The following is an 11,220-nucleotide window of genomic DNA, read 5'->3' as shown; positions in this document are numbered from 1 at the left end:
CAACTGGAAGTCCTGCCCTCTGAAGTCCACACTAGAATTTATAAATCTCTCAGGTTGAAACTCCTCCGGTTCATCCCACAGAGAAGGGTCTCTTTCGATTGTCCAGGCATTGACTATGACCATGGTTCTTGCAGCTATGTGATATCCCTTTATTTTAGTGTCTTGGATGGACTCTCGCATGCTCCCCAACGGTAGCGGAGGATACAGCCTCAGTGTTTCTTTGATCACAGCTTTCAAGTATGGCATTTTGTCCAAGTCTGTTTCTGTTATGTCTTGTTTTCCATTAGCAATTCCCATAATCTCATTTTGCAGTCTTTTCATCACCATGGGATGCCTTATGAGTTCAGTCATCGCCCACTCTAGAACTGTGGAGGTTGTATCGGTTTCACCTACAAACATATCCTGCGAAAAGTCATGAAAGATAACCTAATCAAAACTCGATCAGGGTAAATATTTTAGGTCTAGTAGCATGTTAAAATTCAGCGATCTGAAAACAAAAAAAATAAAAAATAAAAAATAAAAAATAAAAAATAAATTGATACTACCATGTATGCTTACCAAGATGACAGCTTTGATGCCATCTCTATCAATGGAAGAGCCAGAGATGTTATTGTTTTGCACTTCAAGCAGGAGATCCACAAAATCCTTCCTAACTTCACCTTCTTCACCACAGACATTTCTCTCTGTGCTAAGATTAACCATATGCTCATCAACTATTGTATCAAGAAATTCATCAAATTCTTTAGAAACTTTCTCCACTCTTGCATCTAACCCACTAAAGTGATTGACCCAAGAAAGCCATGGAATGTTATCTCCAACAGAGAAACCACTCAACAACCCCATAAATTCCCCAAGCAACTTCTTGAACTTGATTGCACCTTCACTACCACCACTATACTTCTTCCCAAAAGCCAACCTACAAATCACATCATTAGTATGCAAAGAAAATAGTTCGCTTAGATTGACCGGTACGTAGTGACAACATAGATGACTGTTCGATATTCTGAATCAGCAAGGCTACTTCTTCTTCTCTAACCCCACGGAAAGACTGAACCCTTTTGTTACTTAAAAGCTGGAGAACACATATGCTTCTTATCTGCCTCCAATACTCACCGTACGGAGCGGTGGCCACATCCTTGCCTTGGTAGAGCAATTTATCAGCAACTGTTAATTTGGGTTTGGTACAGAAGATGCGATCATTTGTCTTCATGATCTCGCGAGCAGCATCTGCAGATGAAACTATGATCGATATCACTGGTCTGGAACCGAAACGAAGCATCATGAGTTCACCATGGTGCTGAGCTAGTTTCTGGAGGGATCGGTGAGGGCGTGTGCCAAGTTGGTGGAGGTTTCCTAGTATTGGAAGCCTTGGTGGTGATGGAGGCAAATGATTGTGGGCGTTTGCAGCGGAAAACCATTTGACGAGGAATATTGTGAAGAAGAGCAAAGGAAGAGCAAATACAAACAGGTTCAACATAGCTAGTAGTCGATGAAGTATGCCGAACGCTATATGGTGGTGCGCATTCTAATAATATAATATAAAGATCTATTTCATAATGGACCTATCAGTGAGCAGCGGATCAGTTCTCGATCAGCAATAATGTTATCAATGGAAACTGCAGGATCAGTTCTCGATCAGCAATAATGTTATCAATGGAAACTGCAGGATCAGTTCTCAGCAATGATAATGTTGTTTTTCAATGATCCAGTACTGTTGACTATGAGGGTAAAGTAGTATATTATCTTTGTGACTACATATATACTAATATTGAAGACTACGTATACTATTATTATTCAGCTAGAGCAAATCAGTGCATAAGATTGGCCGGCAACCACATATATATTCAGGTCCAGCTTGTCCCAGTTCAAGGAAGGATCCGTTCAGGGTGAGGTACAAGCTAGGTAATGCAATCTCTTCGAAGTGCATTTGTTTGTGCTCGAAATGCAATCTCGTCGAGATGGGATTTGATAGTGGTTTAGGGTTTTCGAAATACTTTTCAAACCCTTAAACCCTAAAGGTTTGTTCGAAATGAAACTTGTTACAAGTAGTGCCAACGTTAATTTCAAACTATATATGTGAAACATGGTCTTTCTCTAATCTCTACACAATTATCTTTATGAACAAATTGAATAATTCTCAATCAAAGTGAGCACTTAGAATACGAATTTATACATACAGAAACACCCTGCTAGATCTCCAAATTAAGTGAAGACACACGTAACAATTAACAATCTTAATTGGTTGGAGTTACATGCAGGTAATACGAAGGCGTAGGCAGTGGCGGAGGGAATTGAGGACCAGTGGGGGCATGTGTCCCCATTAGATTTTGAGAAATGGCAACTAAAGTGCAGTTGTGCCCCCAGTGAAAAGAAAAGGAGAAAGTCTGAGCATTCATTCATCAATATATATCTTTGTGTTTTGTTCAATAACTTTGCCCCCACAGATATATTTTTCTCCCTCCGTTACTGGGCGTAGGTGGTCTTCTTACGGCTGCCCGGTCCCTGCGTGGCTGTAATTGTAGTAGTGATCGGCTTATTACTTGATTCTTCACCTCATCAATCGCCATGTTATTCCCATGCTGCATGCTTTTGAGTTCTGCAATGACGATAATTAAGCTTGAAACTTTAACACAACCAAAGTGAATCCGATCATGTAGGTCGTAAATGATATAGGTAGTTGTCTTTAAAATGATAAAATCATATTTAGACTTGACCGAATCCAAGTTTATGAATAAGACTAACAAAAAGGGGACCCAATAGTCACTTCAGAAACCCTGAAAATTCCTCCAGTTTATTCAGAACGGACCTCACTTCCAATCAAAGCTATTAAGGTCACCGCCGAAGTTGCAATGGAAATTTTTTCTTGCACATATGATCTTTTATTTTGGGCAACCGTCAAAATAAGTTTTTATTTTTTATTTTTTTGGGTGAAATAAAAGAGCTAGTCAAAGAAAATGGCCTCAACGACGTAGTTCTTCAAACTTTAATATCTATGCGAATCCACTTTACAGGAAGGTTTTACCAATCACCACTAGCCACCGTAGAGTCGCGGAGGCCCTCGGCGGCTCAGCCTATGGATAAAATGGATCGAGGATTCTATATTCCCATTGAACTAAAGTACGATTGAGGATTTTCATTGATTATTATAAAACCATTCATGCATTCTTGGTTTCCCAGTTAAACGCCAGTTTCCTACTACGTTTCATGTTGCTGACTGAGAAAAAGGAGAGAGGCTACCTAGGGCGCCTCCAAGAAGATGATGCAATTGATTCTATACTCTCAGCTGGCACTTCATTCATATATATGATTTAACTTAATTGATTGAAGAAAATTAACAAAAACAAAAACATGCAGTCTATCTATATAGACATATAGTGAGAGAGGAATACATATACAAAAGACCGAGGGAGATACTTACTGAAGATTGGGATTTGTAGAACTCTGGCGGATGCTATTTCGGATGAGAGCAACAGCAAGAATAGAATCAAGGGAATCATGTGAACAGTGCTGGAGGTCTTGTGAAACGAACCATTTTGGATGTGAACCATTTTAATCATATATAATCGTGTAATTACTACATGAAGGGGGTATAAGTAGTGCTTGTTATTCTGTTTTTCTTATTATAACCTGATGATCATGCATGCTACCTAAATCACGACCATATCTTTCTGAAATTACGACCGCACACACACACACACACACACATATATATATATATATATATATATATATATATATATATATATATTCGACCATGTCCAAAGTCTGAAAGTCAATCTGATTAGGTAGACTCGTATTATCAATTAATGATTTAATGTTATTGTCAAATTAAGCTAGCTAGTTTTGTTCTGAAAATGAGGTTTCCTAAAATAGAAAAGGAAAAGAAAAGAAGTTTACCAAACTCACTATTATATATAGCTTGATCTCAACAATGGAGGCTGAGTCGCTAACTAGCATATTTTTCTGAGAATACTAACTAGCATATTTTGGATGGAGTAAGCTACACGGTTGCAGGTACTTAATACCATTCACCGAACAAATTAAGTACGTAAATTTCAACCTTGTTCATCGGTAGACGTACGTAGGTGGTCTTATTAATTACTTCTGCCGTCGACGGTGGACCTGGTGGTGGTGTTTCCATTAATTAAATTGTAAATCACTAGCTTTAAATTGAGACAAGATTGAAGACTTCTTCTATTAGTTATGGGACAATGCCCACTAGCCCTAATTTTAAGAATTTTATTTCCACTAACAAAATAAAATTTTAAAATTCCCAAGAGCGTTAATTTAAACAGCAGAAAGACAAATACACCTTTAATGAATTAAATAAGCTACAATAGACCATTATAAGAGCAGAAAGACAATTATACCCTTAATGAATTAAATAAACTATAATAGACCATTATAAGAGTCTATTATAAAATAAAATTTTTATAACCGGATTCCTACGACCAATGACGTTGACCAAACTCCGGCAACCTTTGAACGGGTTTCGGGGACAGTTGACCGAACTCCGGGGGCCGTTGACCAAACTCCGGGGACCATGACCGGGCTCCTGGGACCGTTGACCGGGCTCCAGCAACAGTTGACTGGATTCCTGGGACCATTGACCGGACTCCGGCGACCGTTGACCGGACTTCGGGGGCCGTTGTGCTTTAGTCACTTATAACAGGTCCCTATTGGCCCACCTATTGGGGTCAGTAGGACCTCCTACTGGGGGCAATATGACCTCCTATTAGAGTTAGTAGGACCTCCTACTAGGGACAGTAGGATCACCTAATAGGGGCAATAGGACCTCCTACTAGGGTCAATAGGGGCAGTAAGACCTCTTACTAGGGGCAGTAGGACCTCCTATTGGGGTCAGTATGGATAGTATGACCTCCTACTAGGACCAGTAGGGGCAGTAGGACCTCCTACTAGGGTCAGTATGGGCAGTATGACTTCCTACTGGGACCAGTAGGGGCAGTAAGACATCCTAATAGGGACAGCAAGACCACCTACTAGGGTTAGTAGGGGCAATAGGACATCCTACTAGGGTTAGTATGACCTCATATTAGGGTCAGTAGGACTGGCCTCCTATTAGGAGCAGTACGACCTCCTACTTCGGGGACCATTGACCGGGCTCCTAGGACCGTTGACCGGACTCCGGGGGCTGTTGTGCTTTAGTCACTTATAGCAGGTCTCTATTGGGGACAATATGCCCACCTATTAGGGTCAGTAAGACCTTAGGACCTCCTACTGGAGATAATATGACCTCCTATTAGGGTCAGTAATGGGCAGTAAGGGTCTATTGAGGGTATGTCGCAGTTCATCAACTATCATCAAATCCTTTTTTTTAGTCAAAGCTAATCATATTACCACAATTTGTATCTTACACTTGATTAACTACTAGCCCATATAGGAAGACAGACTTACATTGATAACAATCTGCATGGTGGCAAGAGTGACAGAGTGATCACTCCTAATTGACTGCATATCAATCTCAACATATCTACATTAACCAGAGACTCAAAATCATTGCACTAATTATGGGTATCATACATTCATACATGAATACTAATTATGGATATCATACATTCATACATTTATACACTAAGGCCTTGTTTGGTTCATGGAAGCGAAATCAATTCCATTGTCTTTTCCATGAGATGGGAAAGTAACATTCTTGTCAAGTTTCCTTTCCTGTGTTTGGTAAAGCATGGAAAGTATTCAGGAAAGGTCATTTGATTTCCTTTCCGGTGTTTGGTTGGTGTAGGAAAGGAAAGTAAAAATATATCAATGTTCCCATAATATCCTTGCCTTTCAAAATAAAAAGAAAATCATAAAAATTCAAACATACACCAATCTACCATGGGTTTTCAAGCATGTGAAGATCCAGAACACCAATCAGGCATGTGAAGATTGAAAACAACAATATGAATTCTGAGCAATGAAAAGTCTAATCAAGCAATCAAACCCAGTACTGTTTCTTCTGGAATTGAGAACCAAGTTCTAGAGCAGTGTAGTGGTCACATCCCTTTTTAAATTATCATCATCTGCTACTACAACTCACAGTCCTCTAAACTCTTTGGAATTTGGTTGCTCCAACAGATTTCCCACGACATACATAGCTATCCCTAGAGAATGCAGGATTTAAAACCTAAGAACAAGCATGTCATGCTTTCTACGATATTGATTGGGTTCATGGACATCCAGATATTCTCTACCATCATCTGCAGCAAAATTTATCACAAATGATTCATAAGTTGCCAATACTGAGATAACCTATTCTGTTCTTACATTGTATCTCAAATCAATTCAAATCCATAAATAAAGCACACATGAGATAGATGGGAACAATTTTTCTTTTTGACAAAGAGAATTGCATTAAAACACTCAGTACAAGAAGAGAACTTAAAGGGCAGAGAAGTCTGCCAAAACAAACAATAGGAAAAGAAACTAAATAGGAGAATCAAACAGAAGTAAATGATATAAGGAGACAGTAGGTTGATTTTTCCAATCAACCGTGCACATTCCCCTGCAAGCTAACCAAGCTCAAACTATATGCTGTGCCACCAGATTAGCCATCTTGCTGAGCCACATATGGGGACATACTTAACAAGTTGAATAAATAAATAAAAGAAAAGGGGAATTCATCTGACAAAGATATAAAAGCTGTACGGGCTAATGCTATATATTCGGAAACCTTTGAGACATGATGCATTATGCGTTCCAACAGCTTCAGATGCAAAGAGCATACTCATTTATAGAATGAAATGCTTATTACACATAATGAATAAGTAACATCATCAATATGAGCATATCAGCTATTACTAGCTCCTATATTTAAATAAAAATCAATCTAATCTCTTGCCTAACTATACATTTCAATTCTTCCAATCAACCTCGTATATCAGAAAACCCAAATTACAATTTGATCATCCAAATTTATGAACACGGAAAAGAAGCTACTAAAACCTAGTTTCCACTTCAGATTTCCCCCACATACCCACAAACCCCAATAACCTTAATAGGAATACTTCCCTATCTATTTTCATTTGAATTTTGGTTCTACAAGGATCCAACAGAATATGATTATCCCATATACTCAGTAATCTGGTCCTGTTCCAAATACAAAATAAATTCAAGAATCAAAAAGCACTATTCTTGTGTATACCTAGTAATTGCTTCCAAGAGTTTACATTCATCAAATATATCTCATCACATAAAGAGAGAAAACAAAAACCCCGATTTTTTTCTTTCTTTCAATCAATTCCAAAATTAATATAGAACAACATCATTAGCAATTGAGGCCAAGAGAGTGCAAGAACCTGAATATCACAAAATCTTCAAATACATAGATGCGATTCCAATTAATTCTCAATTCATACACGGATGAAAGCACACGAAGTAAACCAAGAGAGTGTAATTGTATTATGAACAAGATTAGAGAGTTGGGGCCTGACCTTTGATTAGTTGGGAGAGAGAAGGCTGATTGCCGATCGAAAGCTGAAGAAGAAGAAGAAGAAACAAATCATATACCAACAACCAAAAAAAAACATAGACAGAGGATTTATATATCATAAACCAGTTCGTCTCTCTTGAGTTTTGATACAGACCTTCGTCTCTTCGTGTCTTCGTGGGTGATGAAAGAGGCGCGAGATTGAGGGCGCGAACGACTCTGTGATTGATGAAACAATCTTATCAGAAGTAGGGATTCGATGGGTAAAATTGGCAATAACATATTTGGACTGGGGTAGTGTTGTCCAGAAAACTCGTAATGATGGTTGGTGTCATGGGAAAATGAATCCCATGAATTTTGAGTGGAACGGATTTCCCATCCATCTTCCCGTTGTCAGGAAAGTGCTTCCTGAGTTTGTGCTTCCCAAACAAAGGAAAGCAACGATTTTCCTTTCCTTTCTACTAAAATCCATGAAACAAACATGGCCTAAACTAAGTCGATACTGTATATGAAATGGACTACACTGATGTCCGTATTCCATAGAAGCAAACATAAGTAAAGAGCATCCTCAGCCTCATCATGTTATGCCTACCTAAAGCAATGTATAAACAAACTCCAAGATTGTCAATCTGGAATTTCAACCCATTTACAGGGACAACAAGTGTTCAGAAGAGGAGGATCAAGTGATTAACCAACATCTTCTCTGAAAATCTATGGCCGAGTGTTCACACTAAATTGAACACAACAAGTTAATTTGATAAAAAAATTAAAAAAAAAACTCTCTAACCTTATAAACAACAAGAACCCAGCAAGTTAATTTGATAAAAAACTCTCTAACCTTATAAACAACAAGAACCCAGCTTTCCTTCAGATCGATCAAGATTCATTCACCGGTGTCGGCGGGGAGTGGATCTCCAACCACCAATCGGCCGAGAGCTTCTGCAATGCAAGAGCCTTCTCGTCGGTCAAATCGAGAGTCTCCACTCCCAAGTCTTAAGAAGAATTCGAATTTAGGGTGTCGGCGATTCGAAGAGGGAGAACCGTAAGGGTGCCGGAGAGGGAGAGGAGCTTGGCGAGGAGGACAACGAGGGAGGCTCTGAATTCTTCGACGGACGGGAGAGAGAGGAGCCGGTGAGGCTTGAGATTGGCAGCGGCGACGGAGGAGGAGGAGGAGAGCTTGTCGAGCGCGGACAAGTCGATGGTGACGTGAGCAAGGGCGTTGGCGACGGCGGAGGATGAGAGAGATGAGCCTTTGCCTCCTATTCTCATGACTGAGAGGCCTACCATTCAAGCTGAGAGAAAAAGAGAGAGAGAGAGAGAGAGAGAGAGAGAGAGAGAGTGAGTGAGTGAGTATTTCGTGAGAGGAGGAGACAGAGAGAGAGAGAGAGAGAGCGTTGACGAATGAGTGAAGATAAGAGGTAAGGTAATCTAGTCAAGAAAAAAACACTAAAAGTCAAAAGTGTTCTAGGATATTCTCTATGGAGGCGTTTGGTGACTTGGACTAGATTGGATTTCTAATCAAGTCTTGTTCCAACTTGACTAGATTGGATTTGGAGATGTCTGCCTCCTATCCAATAGGATGTTTGTTACACTAGAAAAGAATTGGATTGGGATTGAGACTCTACTGAAGAAAAATCGTAAAGGCCTCCACCGTTGCCTCCGCTTCTCTCTCGACTTCCTCCCCCCACCCTGTCGCCTCCTCCTCCAGCCTCCTCTACCTCTGGGCCGACTCCCCCTCCGACTCCTCCAAGTCCCTCCTCCTCTGCAACCCCCTCACGCGCCGCTTCCGCACGTTGCCCCAGCTCGGCTCCGCCTGGTCAAGACACGGCTCCGTCTTTGTTGACTCCGCCGGTAGAGTCATGGTCCTCACTGAGCTTGCCGCGCTCTACTTCTCCGCCGGAGAGGACGACCGCTGGCTCAAATTCTCCTCCAATCTCTCGTCCAAGCCAGCCCGATCCTGGCGGCGGAGGAGTCGGTCTTCGCTCTCTGCGACGTAGGCTCAGCCGTGGCGGAGCCAGTGGAAGCTCTTCGCCTGCACCATTTCGAAGCTGCGGAGCTCCCAGGCGTGGACGAGGCTGGAGAAGCCGGAGTGGGGGAACGTGTTTGATATTTTTGGCTGAAACTAGTTTGATATATATCCTGTGTTTTGATCGAGAAGGTCAGCGGCTGACGAACGAGAGAAATCAGAAGATGGATAAAATTAATAACACCGTTCTAACAAGATTTGTTATCCACTTCTGATAGGACACATAATTTCCTGTCCATACAAATCTGGGCCTCCAAACAATGCAAGTTGTTTGACAGGATATATATTTGCCTATCTGGTTGCTATATCAAGGCAAACAAACACGGCCTATATGTGTCTTGGCCTTATGCCAATAGGATATGTAGTTAGACTAGATCTATGTATTCATATCCTTACCATATTGGTATTGTGTAATTCCCTATATAAAGGGCTCCTATTAATGGATAAGATGATGATTCTCTTGCAATCTCTTTGTCTCTACACTTTATCCTTCATCACGTTATCATGCACTCTGTTCTAACCCTAGAGCCAATAGCCCAGCATTTTTTTTTTCCAAACCCTAAAAACCAAAACCCTAAAATCGGGCAGCCTTGTTTTTCCTGATTTCCGACCAAAATTCCGACTGCCCTCCGCTAGAATTTTATATCCCCAGAAAGCTCTTTCCGTCACGGATCCAACGCCGTCGGCCTCACCCTGAGAACCGGCCGGAAAGTCTCCGAACCGGCCGCCGGAAAATTCCAGACCGCCGCCGCTACCGACCACCGGTTCACCACCTTCCCTTGCTCCGATCAACCTGAAATTTTGACAGAAGCTTCCCCATCCAGAGCTGCTCCTCCTGTCAAATTTTTAGCCCCAAATTCGAAGTATAAGTAGGCGAAACGTTATTTCTCCTCTTGGCAGCCTTTAGAAAGGTATGTTTTGAAACCTTAAACTCTTCCAAGTTCAATAACTCGGGGAGGATAAAATCCTTTCCTCCCTTCCCCATCTCCATTCTATGCTTGGGATTTTATGTGTGCAGGTACCAAAAATCCCGGAATTTTTATTCGCGGGTCAAGAGTATGTTGGATCACTCTTGTTTCTTTGTCCGGGTTGTGTTTGATCAACCCCGACCTTTCACCGGATTGTGTTTGATCAATCCGAGGCCTTTTTCGAATTGTGTTTGATCAATTCGCGGCTTTTCCGGATTGTGTATGATCAATCCGAAGGACAAACCATTAAAAGCATCGTTTGTGACCTCTATCGAGTCTCAGAACAGCTTGGTTTGTATGCAAGAGCAATGTAACATTCTGCTCCTCTGAGTTTTGACGTACTAGATGCCTAAGGCGGATCTTCGCTTGGTATCTGTGGAACCTTTCATTGGAAAGGATTAAACCACATGTTTTGACCCCCAAGCTAACAAGCCTAGATGCCGAGATTTCACATCTCATGACGCTCAAAGTTTTGAAGCGCCACATCGACAAAAGCCTTCAATGGCAACCTGTGCAAAAAAGTAATGACCACAAAATACTGTGGAATGCACTCATGGAGCATTTCTCGAAACGTTCATATAACTCTACTTGTTGAGTTATTAGTCATGTGGATTGCTTACCACCTTAATTGACTACATATTGTCGATGATCTTTTGTGGCATCATGATCCATAATCTTTAGCGGATTCGATCATCATCAAGTTCTCTAGGTCCTCCAAGTTGGTGTGGAATTACCAACAAGACTTGATTTTAATCATACAAACGAGAATTGTATATACGCTAATG

At 40.9% G+C, this 11,220-nt stretch overlaps 1 non-coding gene and 1 pseudogene across 2 annotated transcripts in view; both read right to left on the bottom strand.

The window, feature by feature from the left end:
- Positions 1–1,732, bottom strand: part of LOC101301955 — a 1,911-nt pseudogene extending 179 nt beyond the window's left edge. The window contains exons 1-2 of the transcript XR_184375.1: positions 559–1,732; positions 5–402 (exon numbers count right to left, since the gene is read on the bottom strand). The product of XR_184375.1 is annotated as a cytochrome P450 71A4-like (transcript). The remainder of the gene's footprint in view (positions 1–4; positions 403–558) is intronic.
- A 3,871-nt stretch (positions 1,733–5,603) lies between these two features.
- Positions 5,604–8,735, bottom strand: LOC101299066. The gene is made up of 4 exons (XR_184234.1): positions 8,280–8,735; positions 7,599–7,660; positions 7,446–7,488; positions 5,604–6,212 (listed from the first exon to the last, which is right to left on the bottom strand). It is a non-coding gene; the product is annotated as an uncharacterized LOC101299066 (transcript).
- Between the last annotated feature and the right edge of the window lie 2,485 nt (positions 8,736–11,220).

The sequence above is a fragment of the Fragaria vesca genome, linkage group LG3, assembly GCF_000184155.1.
Source record: "Fragaria vesca subsp. vesca linkage group LG3, FraVesHawaii_1.0, whole genome shotgun sequence".
NCBI lineage: Eukaryota > Viridiplantae > Streptophyta > Magnoliopsida > Rosales > Rosaceae > Fragaria > Fragaria vesca.
The sequence above is the reverse complement of the archived record's forward strand: the minus strand, read 5'-3'. Positions and strand labels throughout refer to the sequence as shown.